We start from the raw sequence: 19,505 nt of genomic DNA on the forward strand, positions 1-19,505 counted from the left end.
CAACGACTGACTCATTCGGTTCTATTTCACCTTTCCTTTATTTTATTTTATTCCAAACGGAATCTTGGTAGAAACATCTGAGACGAAGTAACGCTGGAATACACTACACGGCTTTTAGAATCAGAACAGATTTTAAAGCACTAAGCATTTTCCAACTTACAGTATAAAAAAAAAAAAGAGCATCATACACTTAACGACTGAAGATCACACACTACCAGACTTTAAGTCATTCCTAAACAATTCTCAACAGGAACATGTGCCTCGATGCAAGGAGACGCATGACAAATGCAAACAATGTGTTCTCAAATAATTAAACAAGCTTGATGTCCTCTAACTGGACATAATCAAAGTCAAAGGAAATCATACATTATGTGATCTTTCTGTGAAATCTCTCAACACCGACTAGCGTTGACTCGTCCGGCAGACCGAACATATAAATCTGTGAGTTTGGCAGCAGCCAGCTCCAACACACCTGCCTGGAAGTTAGGAATCCTGAACACCTTGCGTAGCTGGATCAGGTGTGTTTCAGGGTTGGAACCACTGCTTTAGATGAGAATAAATGAACATAGTACATTTAATCTCCTGCATTAAACTTGAACTGGTTTGAATGACGACACTACTGTCTTCTGTAGAGCTGCTTATAGCTGAACTTTACACTGTCTGAATCAACATTAAACTTTCTTGAGCTGAATAATGACACTAGTGTCTGTTTAGAGCTGCTTTACAGCAGAATTTGAATTTATTTTTATCATATTTGTAGTTATTTTCCCGTTTATCACAGTGAAACTGCTTTTGAAACTATCTGTATTGTATAAAGCGCTATAGAAGTGAAGGTGACTTGACTGCATTTCTGAAAGAGCAGTAAGATTAAAATCATAAATGATTTCTCGTTAAGATCTTAAATGTTTCTCCTAGATAGCAATGAGATTAAATAGGAAAGCACATGACGACTTCTACTGAAAACTCCTGAAAGGCTCCTGCGAAACCTCTGAGCAATAAAATTTGACTCTGGGATGTAAGCGAGGAGGTAAAACACGGTGTCAGGCGTGGTACAGTAAACGATATGCCCTGGCAGGACAGCGGGTCTCTAGGTTTATTCTAGACAGAGACTAGTGTGCTCTTACTGAGAACCCGTCTTTCTATTACCACACACACAGCAGGCTTCCTAGAGTGTGGTCAAATCAGCTAATCAGAATCCATCCTGCTTCAAAGAGCTCGAGCATTTAAAGTGGGAGATGGCTGTTTTGTTGTGTGTTTATTTTGTTATTGAGAGGAAAGCGCGCAACATATTTACATATTAATCTAAAAGTTGCTCTCAGAAGCGTGTACGGCGTCGTCTTGATGTTAACTACCAGTGAACCGCTGCAAAGATATTTTGAACTTCTAATCGAAAATCGAAAAAGAACTTCACAGGACATCAGGGCTTTTCAAAAGCTTATATGGTTATTTGGAGAATAAACATCTAATTGGAAGCTTTATTTTGAGGAGAAAAGGTGCCGCTCTGTCTTATGTTTGACCCTACATGTGCAATGATATCTAAAGCAGCAGAAAGTCAGGAAAACCGCGTCCCAGGAGAGGAGGCCCGGAGCAGGGGAGAGTGTCCGGGAGGCCCCTGGGGGTCTGGAGATGTTGGGATATGCTTATTCATGCAGGAGAAAGACTTCACAGCCATACTACAAGCCTTTCATCCTGACCATAGCCATTCAGTGCAGCTAATCGAATCAGACGGGGAGAAAAAAGAGAGAGAATGTTTTAAAACCAACTCAGAAGAAGCTTTTCAGTTGATGTCTGTGCTTAATGTTAGGTGTACAAAAATATATGCAGGTACAAGAACAAGCAAATATGTGACCCTGGACCACAAAACCAGTCACAAGTCGCACAGGTATATTTGTGGCAATAGCCAACAATACATTGTATGGGTCAAAATTATCGATTTTTCTTTTATGCCAAAAATAATAGTCATCAAAATCATCAAGTAAAGATCATGTTCCATGAAGATATTTTGTACATTTCCTACCGTAAATATATAAAACAATTATTTTTGTGAGTGAATGCAGCACAATCTCGAACATAAATGGACAACTTTAAAGGCGATTTTCTGCCTATTTCTGCGATTTAAAGTTTCGATTTTTTTTTTTTGCACCCTCAGATTCCAGATTTTCAAATAGTTGTATCTCGGCCAAATATTATATATGTCCTATCCTAACAAACCATACATCACTGGAAAGCTTATTTATTCAGCATTCGGTTGATATATAAATCTCAATTTCAAAAAATTGACCCATGTGACTGGTTTTGTGGTCCAGGGTCACGTATGTGAGTGAGTGTTTGATGCACATTGCGCACAAAACTGGGAAGAGCTCCAGCAGCTGATATGTTGTGTTTACATGTTCCCAGACAGCTGCAGTGAGCACTTCTGAGGGTCATGAGGGTTTCGGATGAGTAAACTAGATATCCGCAATCAGAATGTGCAACATGCATCCGCTAAAATAATGCAAATACAGATTATTTAATCAAAATCACATAAGCAAATGTCAGGGATTCAGCCAAAGACAGAAGGCCACAGATATTTTGACCAACAGCATGATTGCCAGTGAGATATTGCTTTTATACAACAGTTTAACAAGCCGTTTATATTTAATAACTCACTTCTTAGACACTTCTTAGTTGATTTTTTCTGTGTAATCGTGTCACTGAGTAACATTGCAAACAAAACCATTTAAAGTCATATGTCTAGATAGAATGTCGCAAACCTGAGTTATTTTAGAATTGATGATATACTTTTATAGTTTGTATATATAGTTTAATATAATTTTTTTAATTAGTTTTTATTTAAAAAAAAAATTATGTCTATATTGTTCTCATTTATTTTTAATTTTTAAGTTTCTTCAAAGTACTTCAACTAAGTAAAATGATAAATGATGCCTTGGAAACTAGCTGAAATAAAATGAGTCTACGTTTTTAATAATTTATTGCCGAGTTTTTAAGTTCGCGTTTATTCCAAGTGACAGAAATGTTTATTTCAATCGAAGAATATGGTTTTAGTTTTAAATTCAGCTAAAAATAATAACCCTATCGCAAACAAAGCCAACGAAGTGACACTAAAAGTGAAATATGCCAGACAAAAAGAAAGAAAGAAAAAAAGCATCAGCACAGATGAAAGTAAAAATTTTTTAGAGCTAAAGAAACTAAATATATAATACCCGTTAAATGTATATGTATATAACTCAATTGGTGATTTGGCATGTTTTTAAAGGTAATCTTGAGTGAAATTTGGAGACTAGAAAACTGGTGTGGATATCGAAATGAGCCACTCAACATGTAAAACAATGGAAGCACTGACTGGTTTTACATGTCAATCAGACCATAAATGGGTGGTTATATAGAATTAAAGCTGTAATATATACTAGACTTTACGCTGACTGTCAAACATCTTTCATGATCGCCATATATGACACCTGTCTATCCCAGGGTGCATCTGTGTTCACCGTGACGTCTCTGTGATTTCCCGCTCCTCTGAGGTCAGAATGCTGTCACAAATTCGATTCGGAACTTTGGCGACGAGTGTTGAATGTTTGAAGCGTTGCCACGGCGCTCTCCTGTAAACAGAATCAAAACAGGAAGTGGCCTTTGTCAGATTCTACATTACAGTCATATGAGGTATTCTTGAGTTGATCCCTCCTGTCCTGCACATCTCAAGACAAAGATGATCCGGGCAATTTAGACCACAGAGATTTTATGATTTACAGTAACCAGAGATGTTGAGGCAGTGCGGTGCGTTGGCGTGATGTGAGAGATTTAGAGCAGATCCAGGAAGGCCGCGCTCAGATTGGCTGACGGACGGGCGATGTCACGGCGTGTATGCGCTTTGTTTCCGTGGGAACAGCAGAGAGCTCTTGTTGCTGAGTAAACCTCATTAGGGGAAGTGTGTGACAGGATGCATGAGTGCATATGTGTGTGTGAGCCGACAGACAGCTGCGGGAAAAAAGATCATCATGAGACTTTCACCAACTAACAGTCACTGGCGATGTTCAAAAAGAGAAAACTACGCTACCTACCATGCATATTCATTCACAATATTTCTGCAGTAGGCTATAGCCTATTTTTAGTGTGCAAATTCCTGTGTGTATATGTAAACACTTGGATGACTAACTACATTATTCAAAATGTGCACTCAATGCATTCAACTTGAAAGAATACGAACAAGTAGCAATACGATTTTTAACTGCAATCTCATTTTTGGTCATCCAATATGACAAGAAAACAAAAAAGCAATATAACAATTTCTGAATTAAACCTATAGCGTAATAAGGGCAGGTGACAACAGAAAAAAATACTACAGTTTTAAAAGTGTATCCATTTGAGATGATTTTAACAAACCCCTAAACCTAGACAAAAATCAGAGTAAGCCAACTCTAGTTAGGCTATTAAAGTCCCTCTGTAGTCAATAATTGTATCCCTTAAAACTCATCTTTGATCACAGAAATGACATAAAGCATATTTTCCTGCCTCATGCCTTAAAATAGCTTGAATGTAACTCTACACTCTTGCCTCATTTTATACACGGTTCTGTGAGCCCCGCCTCCGCTCACTCACAGCAGCTCAGAGATCCACTTGTTGACGATCACACGTTGATCTGATTGGTTACAAGGTAGTTTGTGGCGTCAGAAACACCAGCGATTTCAAACCATGTTTTTGAGACTGTCTTTGATTCACTGCAGTTTTAAGGAGAAAATACTCAGCAATGGTGTCGACTTGTGAATTTTGACACATGGTTTGTCTTATAAAAACACCATATAGACATATAAACAACAACAAAAATTAGATTTTTACCACAGGGGGACTTTAAAAATTTTCACCTGGTGGATCATGACCAGCTAAAAAAAGCCACAGTAACCACTCAGAGCACCCAATAGCAGTAGGTTAGTATGCCATTGTAAAGAAAGCCCAGATGTTTTGAACATTCACACCTGTTCGCTGGGATATTATTCTATGTAAATCCTCCTCATCATTGATCTTATCAGTCAGTGTGTCATTGTCCTCACTGACAGGTGATAGTGCAGATAACATAAAAATAGAACCTTCTGAAACGAATATCTGATTAATATCCTTATTAAACAAAGTCCATTCTCTGTCTACATTGGAAACTACCTTCCCTTTCCTGATTTCTATGTAAAAGGACGTCTATGACGTTGCGCCACATCCCGCGTATGCGTCTTTAAAATGACACGTCAAGTTGTTTAAAAACGTTTTTTTTCCTTTTAACTGCGCCTCACAATTTTTTAAAAGTAAAAACTTTCAGTGTGTGTCTGTGTGAGGTTATTGAAGCTGCTAACACACAAGAGCTCTTGAAGCTCCGCCCTCTGTGCCGGGAGCAGCAGCTCATTTGCATTTAAAAGGACACACACAAAAGCGGCGTGTTTTTTCTCATCCTCAAAGAGTGACAATTTTAACATGCTAAAATAAATATATCTGTGGGGTATTTTGAGCTAAAACTTCACATACACACATCAGGCTTTTTTTTACATTTTGTGAAAAGGGCATTATACCAACCTTTATCTACACAAGGTTTTTAAAGAGTCTATAGCCTATTATAGCTAATTTCCAGTACTGAATAAAGCATAATAATTTCTCTAACTTCATCTGCTATGCTTATATTCACATATTTCAATGCATTCTGGGCCTGCTGTTTGAAACAATCTTGTATCCCACAATGCTGTCTAGGTAGGCAGCTCTCTAGGTTTTGAAATGGAGTTAGAAAAAGTTCACAGTGTGTTTTTTAAAATTAAACGATCAAAAGTGACTCATGTAAGAAAAATTTAAACGAAGGGGGTCATGGAAGCGCTCAAGTAGATTTAGAGCTGTTCTTGCTCAGGTTGTGGATTCTATACACTATTTTTGGAGATGGAAAAGTAAAGGACATCACAGTCTGGCAAAACGACTCTTTGGTAAACACTCACTGTTTGTCTGCTCAATCCTCCCCAAACAGACGTCCAGAGAATGAATTTCCAGAGTTTCATTAGTGTCGAGTTCTGTGATGTCATGATGGCGGACAATTCCTGGATGCTGATTGGTCACAGTCAGATTGTCTAAATCACTTTGATTGGCAAAATAATGTTTGAGTTAAAGGTTTCCGTTAAGCCGTTCTCAAGGTCATGTGATTTCTGTCTTCTTGGTTCACCAGGATTAACGCAGACACACACGGCCCCCAAAGAAATGCTAAAAATAGTTGAATAAAATCTTTTTTTCAGACTAATCTGACTAGCCTTTTAAAGGAAAGGAAAGGAAAAGATGATTCATCTGTTTGTCTTTCACATAATTTATCTCATAATGCGATTTGCAAAGAGAGAATTTGATGGGTAAAACCAGTCCTCTGAAGCTGATTGTTGTAGTAATATCGCTGATAGAGAGGGAAATACCGTCTGTGGCCTGGATCATTGATGTCCGGCAGATGCTAACAGCAGTAGTGATACTGGTAGTTAATACTTAACTTTTGTTAAGTTTTTAAGTTTTGTACTTAACCTCACAGATGCATTTGTACAGAACGGCATCTGGACAACAAGGTCTCATCAGACAGACAGATAGAAGTCAATGCAATCAGGATCTCTTCATAAATTACTCTTGTTTTTCTCCATTCTCAACTTACGTTCTGAATTCTTGGTTGTGCACTGGAGAGAAAAAAACACAGTGAGCACAGAGAGAAAACACTATGAGCATCCACACCTCAGCCCTATCGTACACTCTTTTTGCTAGTTTCAGCCCGACGCAGTTTTCATTTTCACGTTCTGCGCCACGTTGTTTAAACAGCAAATGCATTTGTGCCCATCTGTTTGCCCATGGGCTGCTGGTCTGAAAATGAAGTGTGTTCAGGCGCATTGTTGGCGCGTTGCTATTTTGAGGAAACTGAAATAGACTGCACCATTGGCCAACTGAAACCTGGTCTAAAGTCAATGGCGCAATTTTTTTTTTGTTTTAAAGAGTGCGTTAGTAATGTGCGCCTATAGGCGGGTCCACAACATGCATACACTTTGTGCCATAGATGGTATAAAGGGAATGGGAGATGAGACTCTGATTAGTTTATTTCACTTTACGCCCAAAACACACCTATTACTCGTTGAGAGAATAGGGACAGCCCTTTTAGACCATGCGCCGGGAGCACTGACCATTTTTCCCGTCGTTAAACTAGCAAAAGTGACTGGCAAAAAGCTGGCAAAAGCTTTAGATCATGCACTTAGATCATTAAAACAGGGCCTTTAGACTGCAGATTGCATACACTCACATATACTATGTATAAGAAAAAATAGTCATCAATATACAGATGTATACTCTACAGAGTTCAGAGCAGTGAACCTTTGAGTCCAGCTGTGTTTAATGCAGCAGCGTGATCCAGTGACCCGAAGGAAACCCTCTGTGCCGCTGACCTTTATAATCTGTCATTTCAGTGCTTTATCAAACACAGAAAGTGTCAAAACATCCAGCTGCAGGTCTGCAGGAACACAAGAGCCACAAAACCACAAGAACAATGTAATGATTTATTTACAGAGCAAACAGTAACGTTCACATTAGCGTCATAAAGCCACAACTGAATTCACTCGTTTGATGTGGTGACCTCCTTTCCTGAATTTCAGCTTTTTATGCATCTTTTGTATCTTTTGTGCCGAGCATGAATCTAAAGAGTCATTGGATATTCATCCATGTTCATATTGCACAGAACTCTGAACTAAATAGAGTTGCAGTAGTAGAGATGCTGGTGCATTTATGAGACAGTTTTATACACAACGTACTTATAGGCCACATGCACACTGGAGCTAAACTCTGTTGTCAATTCACTATTTAGTGTTTAATCCTGTACTGTTCACACACAATTCGGTCATTTACAAGATGACAACTGAAATTCTGCCACTGAATTGACTCCCAAAAAATTCAGGTAATGAGAACCACATTTAAATAAATTCTACACAGTGTGTGAGGAACCAATCTCAACAACTAGTTAATGACGTATTTAAACGTGCATCAGAGAACATAACTTATGAAATAACTTGTAAGAATTTATAATTTATAAAAGAACTTAACTTATAAAATAAATTATAGAGAACATAAATTATAAAAGAACTCAGAGAACTTATAAAATAAATTATAGAGAACATAAACTTATAAAATAACTTAGAGAACTTGAAACTTATAACAGAACTTATAGAGAACATAACTAATAACTTATAGAGAACATAACTAATAACATAACTAGTAGAGAACTTATAACTGATAAAATAACTTATAGAGAAATTAACTTATAATAGAACTTACAGAGACCTTAAAACTTATAAGAACTTAGAGAACTTATAAAATAACTTATAATAGAACTTATAGAGACCTTAAAACTTATAGAATAACTTAGAGAACTTATAAAATAACTTATAAATTAACTTATAACAGAACTTAGAGACCTTAAAATTTATAAAATAACTTAGAGAACTTATAAAATAACTTATAAATTAACTTATAATAGAACTTACAGAGACCTTAAAACTTATAGAATAACTTAGAGAACTTATAAAATAACTTATAAATTAACTTATAACAGAACTTAGAGACCTTAAAATTGATAAAATAACTTAGAGAACTTATAAAATAACTTATAAATTAACTTATAATAGAACTTACAGAGACCTTAAAACTTATAGAATAACTTAGAGAACTTATAAAATAACTTATAAATTAACTTATAACAGAACTTAGAGACCTTAAAATTTATAAAATAACTTAGAGAACTTATAAAATAACTTATAAATTAACTTATAATAGAACTTACAGAGACCTTAAAACTTATAAAAGAACTTAGAGAACATAACTAATAACATAAGAGAACTTTATAAAAAAAAAAGTATAGAGACCTTTAAACTAAAATAACTTAGAGAACATATAAAAAAACTTATAGAGAACTTAAACTTAAAACAACTTTATAGAGAACCTAAAACAAATAAAATAACTTAGAACTTAAAAAAACTTTATAGAGAACCTAAAACAAATAAAATAACTTACAGAGAACTTCATATGTTCCTTTATATGTTTATATCCTTTATTAAATAACTTTAACTTATAGAGCACATATAAAATAACTTATGGAGAACTTATAGAATTATAAAATAATTTAGAACTTATAAAATAATGTAAAGAGAACGTATAATGTATAAAACCACATTTATCATGGAAATAATGTTTCCTTGCTTTCTGTCTCTTTGATTATTCCAAAGGTCTCACAAAATAACGTTCACGGCACACTTGGAGCAGATGAGGAAAACTCAAACTCAAAGAGAGCATGTCGTTGGATTCAAAGAGAGCATTTTGTTCATGACACACAGATATTCTAATCCAGAGATTAGATGAGTCTGGTTCATTCGTGAGGTTTGCGGCTTCCCTGAGCTTGATAAGCACACAAGCAGCTTTTTATAGCTCAAAAAGGAAATTAAACATGCCATCAGTGTTTGTTTTAGGGCACATCAGTTTTAAAACGATTTCTGAGAAATCTTTGCCCAGAGGTTAACAAGGATGCATTTCTCCACTGCAATACTGGGATGTCTGTCAAGTTGCAAACACAAAAGAAAGAAAAGATTGCACAAAGATTGAAAGGTTGCACCTAAATTGCACCTCTAATTCTTTTGAGATCCAACAAATGGAGGAGCCCCAAACTGAAGCCGCTTCACTGGAAACCACATCTGTCCAGCTCAAATCTCCTGCACACAGGTGTTGGGCAGCTGCGTCCAGGTGACAATCAGTCTGTCATGCTGAAACTACAACAATCTACAGCAAGAGCCTCCTGGAAAACAGAAACTGTTGACAACAGCTCCACTGAGACCCAAATGCAGTCAAAACACACCACAGTGAAGGTAGGCTGAATTAGACTGCTCATGTCTAAGAGCCAGAATACACCTGTGAGAGAGAGAGAGAGAGAGAGAGAGAGAAGAAAATGGTACAAAATGCTGTCACTGAGACGGTACCCTTCGAAATGGTTCTAATATGTACACCTTTGGTATAAATATGTACATTTGAGGTACTAATAGGCACTCTTTCGGTATAAAGTGACAGCTTTTGTACCTTTTTTTTTTTTTTTTGAGAGTGTATGAAGAGAAGCAAAAAGCCAAACAAAAAGTTTTCAATAAATGAAAATGTAAAGAAAGAAAATAAACAAGGGGAAGCAAAGAGAAAATATAATAAAAAGAAAGAATATGCAGAGACAAAAATAAAAACAGCAAAATAGAAAGAAAAAACAACAAAATAGAACAAAGGAAAAAATCAATAAAGTAATGCAAAAAAAAAAGCTAAAGAAAAACAGGCAAAAATGAGAAAAAAGAAAACGAATAATGCAAGATCAAAAGACAAAAAAAAAACAATGAAGAAAAGAAACTGATAAAAAGAAATAGATTGAAAACGTGATAAATAAATGTAGCAAAAAATAAAATGAGCAAAATAAGAACAAAATAAAAAGTAAAAAAAGGGAAACAAAAAGCGTAAACTAAAAAAAAAAGTATGTAAAGTGAAAAAAAGCAAATAAGTCAGGGAAATATCTATTTTTTATTAAAAATAAAAAATAAAAATATCTAAAAGAAATAGCAGCAATAAAACTAAGAGAAACGAAGAGAAAGGAAACAAAATGAAAAGAGACAAAATGAAAGAAAAAAATACAGACTTAAACAGCCAACAAAATAAAAAAGATAAATTAAATAGAAAAAAAAGGCAAATTCAAAGAACAAGCGAAGCAAAGTAGAAAATAATTGAAACTGAAAGCTGAAAAAGAAAGGAGTAAAACACAATGCAGTTTTGATGATCTTTGCAGTAACACTCTTTGTGACCCTACGGTCGTGTTGACCTCTGACCCTCTCAGCAGAAAACACCACTTCATCACTGCATGTGCAACAACTCCACTTGGAGACCCAGCGTTCAGCTGTCAGACCTCAAGGAACTCGTTTATGACAGATGTGTGTGTGTGTTACAGATGTAAAATACGGCCTGGAGCTTCCAGTAGTCGCTGTTAATCCAGCGCTAAGACGGAAGGATAACGTTTGTACAGGAGTTTGGCAATGCACATTCCCATTAGTGTCTAATTAAAGTCTGGAATCGCAGATGTCTCCACTAGCACGCTTATTGATTAGAGAGCCGGTACAGAAACTCCACACAAACAAACCTGCGATATCTACTGACCAGAATAGCTGGCCTGGCAGTGAGAACGTTTATGTTGGTCTGATAACAGATGGCTAAACATTAAACTTGCTTCGAAGAGCGGAAAATCTCGGTTTATGCCAAGTCATGTAGAAAAAAATGGGACGATGATCTTACTAAAGGGTGTGTAATGTTAAAGTTCCCCTGTAGTCAATCATTTTATCTCTTAAAACTCATCTTTAATCACCAAAATGATATATTTAAGCATTTTTTCCTTGAAGAAAAAAAAAACTTCTGCATACCTTAAAATGCCTTGAATGCAACTCTGCACCCTTGCCTCATTTAGTTCACTCAAGAATTCAAATGTCATGATAATTTACTCACCCCCACGTCATCCAAGATGTTCATCTCTTTCTTTCTTCAGTTGAAAAGAAATGAAGGTTTCTGAGGAAAACATTTCAGGATTTTTCTCCATATAGTGGACTTCAATGGGGTCCAACGGGTTGAAGGTCCAAATGTCAGTTTCAGTGCAGATTCAAAGGGTCGACGCGATCCCAGCCGAGGAATAAGAGTCTTATCGAGCCAAACCATCGCTCATTTTCTAAAACAAATAAACATTTATATACTTTTTAACCACAAATGCATGTCTTGCACGTCCACGACTTCACGCATTACGTAATCATGTTGGAAAGGTCACGCGTGTTCTGGTTAAAAATGTAGAGTTGGGCGAAAAACTCCATCTCAATTTCTCCTCCATTTTCAAAATCGTCTGACATCACTGTTTTATCTTTTATTTAATTCTTTTTTTTTAATAAATCTTTGCACGTTCGCTTTGTAAACACTTGGTCGGTACTTACGCCTATATCACACTTGACCTTTCAACGTGATTATGTAATGTGTGGCGCATCACAGCCAGTGCAAGACAAGCATTTGTAGTTTAAAAGTATGTAAATGTTTATTTTTTTTAATAAAATGAGCGATGGTTTGGCTCGATAAGACTCTTATTCCTCAGCTGGGATCGTGTAGAGACTTTGAATCTGCACTGAAACTGACATTTGGACCTTCAACATGTTGGACCCCATTGAAGTCCACTATATGGAGAAAAATCCTTGAATGTTTTCCTCAAAAACCTTCATTTCTTTTCGACTGAAGAAAGAAAGACATGAACATGTGAGATGAGGGAGAGTAAATTATCAGGAAATTTTCATTCTGAAGTGAACTAATCCTTTAATGAGACATGTTTGGGATATTCAGCAACACTTGACTTTATAAATTAAGACCAGATTGAATGGTGAAAAGTGGTTATTTTGTACCAGGATGGAGATGATTATTGAGGACTATACTCTTCTCCTGAAGCTATTCGGCTTCTGGTTAACATGATCCAATAGTCTGCTTGGCCTAGATGACATCAGCCTAAAATAAAGCTGTCTTAGAAGTGCAGAAGCTATTACATTAGTGCGAAACTCTTTCTTTTTTTAAATAGCGCATTAGGAACATGCATTAAGTTAACCAGGTCAATTCGGATCTCATGTTGACTTAAATCTGATAAACAAGAGCTATTTTGTACTCTGTGAGACTTTCGCATTACTGACCTGTTTGCTCGAGTGGCCTGACATGTCAACTTATAACAAGCTGACAATGTGAGTAATATAAGCTGTCAACCAATGACGTAAACGATGGCTGTAAAGAAAAAAAGCCTTTCACAAACACCAAGAGCCAAAATTAGAAGGCATTCTGCAGAAAAATTCTTGTGAGAAGAAAATAAACACTGGCATTGTGTTCATAAGGTGAGGAAACAAAAAAACACACCTCAGTCTGTTTTCTGTCTGCTTGAGTTTGATGTGATTGTTTCTGTTTGGACACTTGTGTCATGAGTTCAGGATCATCATGCCAAAATGGGTCAAAACGTGACAAAATCACATCTTAAGTGTAACAATACGCTCTTTATGACTGAGTGATTGTGAGCGACATGGAGACATTTAGCATTCCCATATATGAAACATGGAGCTTCAGGCTGATTTTGATGAAGTTCGGTTTGCAGAAAGTCTGTTCAAAATGGGTCCAAATAACCTGCAACAGCACAAAAGGACAAGTTCACAAATAAATGACAATTTCACCCTCAAGTCGTTCCCTTTCCACATTAGCTTTTTTCTTCTTCTGTGAATAAATTAATGTTAGAGCTTCTGTTTTTCACACGGCCAAAGTAGATGAAAAAATTCAATAATCCATTCAAGTAGTATGGAAGCTCAATTACACCATAAGAAAAAAATCATGCTTTGATAAATCTTAATGATACAAGTAGAAATAAAGAGATACAAAAAAGTCAAAATTATGAAAAAAAAAGCTAAAGTATGATATTTAAAAGTCATAATTATGATGACATGTTGAAATTATGAGCAACTGACAAATTAAGTCAAATTTCTGAGATGGATTTTTTTTTTTTTATCTTATAATAACTTTTTATGTATTAATTTTGACATTTTATGTCATAGTTATGACTGTCATACATGTCTTCTCTAATAATTTCAATTAATGTCATAAGTAGGCATTTTTATATCATAATTATGATCTACTATGTGGTGGAAATGGGCCATAAACTTGCACCCATTCCTCACACAGTTATCTTTTGACGTCTGAAGACTTGGTACATGTACATTATGAAACATTTATGGTGCTTTGAGACATAAATATTCACTTTGATAACAAGGAAAACAGTCCTGCCTAACATGTCATTTGGTTTTCACAGAGGAAATGACACACTCTCTCCGTAAACTCGCTTCTTCTGCTGTCGGCACGCCAGCATTACTGGACGAGAAAGCCGACAGACACTGAATAGTGAGAAACGCATTCATTTACATCCTGGAGTCTGATTGGAAGAGGTCAATTTAATTGCAGATTTGCTCCAGCACACATCTGCTGCTCCAGAGCGCCTCCATGAGGGAGTCTGAGGACCTGTCTGTCCCATCTGACCCAAGAATACACACAAACACACACTTATCCCAAACACACCACCTGCGTCCAGTGCAAAACAACAGCAGACAGAGCTATAAACAGGTAGAAGTTAGTGCTAGCTGATCCCAACCAAGCTAACCTGATCTCTTTCATAACGTAATCTCTTCACGGGCCCAAATTCCACAGAATTACACGCTCCAAACACAAAAGAGATTGTTGTTCGGCTTTGTGATTTCAAAATAAGGATCACAAGGGATCAATCAATGAGCTATCCGCTGAAAATAGCTGATAAACACTGGAGCGATTGTCAGCGGTTGTGATTGTTGAGCGTGTGTTGCTGTGGCACGTACACGCTCTCGACCGCTTCAGGAGGACGAAGGAGAACCATTTAGTAGCATTTTCATGGGGAGTTATTTACCCTCACTTGGCAGTTGCTCAATAAATCATTGTCATGCTTTCTGGAAGCAGCTTTCTTGACTTTGAGAGAAATCTAGTACCATGACCGAAATACCTTAATAATACCACAGTACTTTATTAAAGACACATGAAGTTGCCAGTTTCGCAAACTGAGATTCTGCTGTTTACCACGTAAACTAAGGGGCCGGTTACACGACACCGTTTTTATGCGTTTCGGCCATTCATTTACACGACAACAGCGTTTTGGGGGCCTGAAATTTTTTTTATCGTTTTCGTGTAAAACTACAAAAACACCTAGAAAAAAAAAAAAAAAAAAAGTTGACGTAATGCACGTGTATAACATGTTCAGTCTATAGGAGCGTAGTGTTTCTTTACAATGTGACATAGCCAACTACTGGCCTGATGCAAGGTTTTTTTTTTTGGGGGGTTTTTTTTGGTGACAACATGTTACCATGTTTTTCTTGACACAAATTTCACGATTTCAATTCAATTCTTGTGATTTGATTCCGAACTTGATTCGATATCGATTCATTTGGATACATATTAGGTACAGTAGATTTTCACCTAATGCTATAAAGAGAGCACTGTCAGCTGGTATTATTATTAAAGGTTAAAAATAACTCAATAATATAATGTGGTTTTTAAGTAAAAATACAATAATATAGTGCACATATTTAGCAAAATAGCTACTCCTCTATATGGCTCCTGGCTGGAAGTCAGTTGTAGTTCTTGTGTTTCTATTTCCTTCAGTGATTCTGCTTGTTAACAGCAGGAGCTCATCACTAATGCTCAATCATCACTTAATTAATCACTTAATTATACAATTATCATTCTGGGATCTAGAAATGTTCTATAATTCATTCAGTTTGAGTTCTGTTTCAGTCATTCAAGTTTCGGTAATATTTGAGTGCTGTGAACTCAATTTTATTTAGTACATATTACTGTTAGGTTTTACAGTGTGTAGACTGAACACTTAATACGCATGTGGATGACATCATTGTCTTCAGAGATTCGCGTTTTTATTGTTTACAAGGGGACCGTTTTCAAAAACTTGCACTTTGAAACCTTTGCGTTTTCAAAACTTTACGTTTTCAGGCACCCAAAACGCTGTTGTCGAGTAAACGAACGGCCAAAACGCATAAAAAGTTGAATGTTTTTAGTTGAAAACGGTGTCGTGTAAACAGCCCCTAATAATGAAAATGGTAGGCTATACACACTCAAAATGGTATAACCATGGCACCGATACCATAGCACTTTTTTGAAGATGAAAATATATAACCCCGGCTACAGAGATAGAGACCAACTAAATTTAGTGACCCAGACTACTGAAAAAGTTTGGCCAAATAGCCAAAGAAGCTTGTTAGCAAAACAACAGCGAGATAATCAGATTGTGGCTAATCCCTCGCTGACCTCTGTGTCGGGGTCAGAAACAGGGTTGTGGGCTGGCAGAGGATCTATTAGTAGTGTCAGGAGGATAAAATAGCTCTTAAAGCACCACAAGATGATCTACATGGGTCTGGAACGAGCTTATCGCTATCAGGAAAAATACTATATTTAGCTACAAAACGTAACATATTGAAAAAGTAAAAATCAAGTCAATTTTATTTTCACAATAAGGCATTATTTTAGAGCAGATTTACAGAAAATCATGATGCTAATGTTAATACTATCATAATATCTTCATGCCTTATATCATTTAACTATATATATATATATATATATATATATATATATATATATATATATATAGTAAAGCTTTATTTCAGTAGGCTATGTATGTGTGTAAAATTGGATGTACTATCTACCCAACTTTATATAGAGCTGTGCGATAATATTTACATTTGCGACAATGTCATTTGCAAATGTCAATATTTACATTTGCGACAAAATGATCAAGCAGTTGAAATTTGTTATATAGTATTGCTTTACCTTATATACTGTGAATATATACTTATATCCAGCAAATAAAGCTGTGATAAAACGATAATATGTGAAGTTGGCTATAGTAGTTGTAGGTTGCATTAACTCATATTCTCAGTATTTCAAAACAATAAAATAATCATGAACCTATAATGAATCAAAATGTAATGTAAAGTTTATATCTTTGTATTCCCTCCTTTTTGGATTTGGATTTCACTTCAGTGCACTTTTTAGCGCAATTTTCCACCGGACAAAATTGCGATTGTTAACTCATGATTTCTGTTCTGTCTGTGCGCACCAAACCTGTACTTCTATCTCCTCCTCAACCAGACCACCTAGAGACTTCGGGTTTTCGGCATTATGTTAAGGAAGGTCTAATCTCGGGAACGCACAAAAAAAAAAAAAAAAAAAAAAAATTCCAGGAAAAGATTTACTATCTCTTAGTGTTGTGATCCCATGACGTCAGAAAATTGCGCTAAAACACTCACTGAGTTTTTATTACTTGTTTTTTTTTTTTCCAGTAGCCTAAGCATTAATTCAGCCTTTTACCAAATACAAGCACTTTTCAAGTCAAACATATTGCATTGTGGGATAAATAGCGTAGGCTACTCTGTTGTATACTTGCTCATTTTGGCAAATGTAGTAGGCCTACTGGTCTTCTTTTCCACATATACTGGAAATCTGCATAAAGAAATCATATGAGAAGTATGCTATTCCAACAGACAACTCTAGATAAATCATAATTCATACTTAAAAGTTCCTCTTTTACAACTGCTGAGCAAAACATCACAAAGCAAAAGCGTTTTCATTGCATAAAACTGTCCGATAACTTTCTGGCTTTTCTTTCAATATGTGGCCTGAGACATCCAGTAATTTCTGCATCAGATGTGAGTTTGTCATGAACTTTCAGACGCAGTTCAGCTCAAGGTCCTGCTTTATTTAGAGGAGACGCATTTGAAAAGGTGTGTTGGAGACGGATGCTAGCGTCTGACACACACACACACACACACACAATCTCAGGTTCCTTTCGTTTCCTCTCATCAGCATCACTCAGCTCCCGGTCGCCATGGCAACTCCTCCCACGTCTGTGTGACAGTGAGATGTGTTCATTAGAGCCTTAATTTACCTCCCACAGTCTCGCGCTCTATCCGATAGCGTTACCTGTGATTTTCTGCTGCCTTTTCCTGCTGTCTGAGGCTACCATGAAGAATATCAAGCACATTTAATCCTAAACTGCATTAAAACTCAAATCAAGCCTATCTATCCAGATGAATAGCTGAAGCGAAATAATTTGCGTTCACTTTACTAAAAGCGCCACATTGAGGGTAACGGTCTCGTATTCAAAATACGGTCACAAAAAGGTCCATTTTCAGAAGAGTGGCAATGAATAAGGCACAGCTCACAAGTAAATCGTTTTCAAAAGGGCAGTTTTGTGCCGACCAACTCGGCGAATTCGAACTTTAAAACTAGAAATCGGCGTGTGGAACTTTTTCACCCTCACGCGAAACATTCGAACGCGCAGATTCCTTTTGGAACGACTGGATTTTGCCCGCGAAAATTTGCCGCGCAAGGGTAAAAGTGACTGCACCTTAACTCTCATTAAGAGGATTTCATAATAACTGACCTGAAATCTTAATCACATTAAACATCATCATCATCTACTAGAGACATGAACACAACACCACTATTTTATTCGAATGCAATGTCATTTTAAGTTACTAAAACCTTTCGGCCGTTACAGCAAATCTCAGGCTGAACATACTAGACGCCATCTTGCATGTTCAAATTCAGCACGTAAAGAGGTCAAAACTCAACAAAGAGAGGACGAGCCCCTCAGGAGGGTCGTACAGGTCAATCAAATCATCTTTAATCATCAGTGCTCTTAAGAGATCTGTATTCTCTCGAGATTCACCTTATGAAGAGAGGCTAAAGGTTCAACTATTTTCGGCAGGTATTAAAACATATCTAGACCAGATTACCAGTACAGATCATCTGTAGGACGACAGGACTTGAAATGCACCTTTTCATACACAATATCAGAAGCCATTTGAATTCTGCTGCCACATACAGCCTATGGACGCTTTACACACCAGCGCCACACAGTGGTCATCTGAGAAATTACCACATTTCTAGTTTAAAAGTCTTCAGCTGGCATCTCAGAAAAATCTGAAAATTGATTATGGTTTTCACATCTCATCTTAATGAGAAGACACCCATTATTTTGGGACTTTAACTAAATTTAACTAAACTTGCTTATTTAATTTTGCAAGTAGCCTATTGTTGAGCAAACTATCTTGCTTTTAAAAACCACAGAGGTTAGATTGAAACTGCAACATAATTCAATATTTGTACTAGTTTTTCAATTAGTGATCTTAATTTGCATCAACTTCACTAATGTAAGTTAATGTTTGAGAATTAGAAAATATATGACATAATGTGGTGCTAATGGTGTACCATCAAGCCAGAAAAATCTTGGCCTAAAATGAACAAAATGCATCAATTTCCACATGAATAAGCAGCAGCACAACTGTTCACAAAGTTTTCAACACTGATAATAATCAGAAATGTTTCTTGATCATCAAATCATAATAATAGAATATTTCTGAAGGATCATGTGACATTGAGTGAGGCTGAAAATTCAGCTTTGATCACAGGAATAAATTACATTAAAATATATTGCAATAGAAAACCAATATTTGAAATGGCAATATTTCAATATTAATATCTTACTGTATATTTGATCAAATAAATGCCGCATTGAGAGCATGAGACTTATTTCCAAAACATTCAAAATTGTTAAAGTCCCAAACTTTGTATTCACCCCTACAGACAATATAAAATCACCAATATATGTATATATATCATCATATGATGTGTCTATGTATGACCAGACTAATTTAATTAAAGAAAAGACAAGAACATCATCAGCGTAAGGTTTTAAATTAATTTATAAAAAAAAAGCATTGACCCACTGAAGCAGAACAAACATCAATCATATTTTTTTTGCTTTTGTTTGAAACATATATAATCAGTCAGACTCATGGGCCTGACCAGAATCAAAT

This window comes from Squalius cephalus, assembly GCF_949319135.1.
Source record: "Squalius cephalus genome assembly, chromosome: 1".
In the NCBI taxonomy this organism is placed as follows: Eukaryota; Metazoa; Chordata; class Actinopteri; order Cypriniformes; family Leuciscidae; genus Squalius; species Squalius cephalus.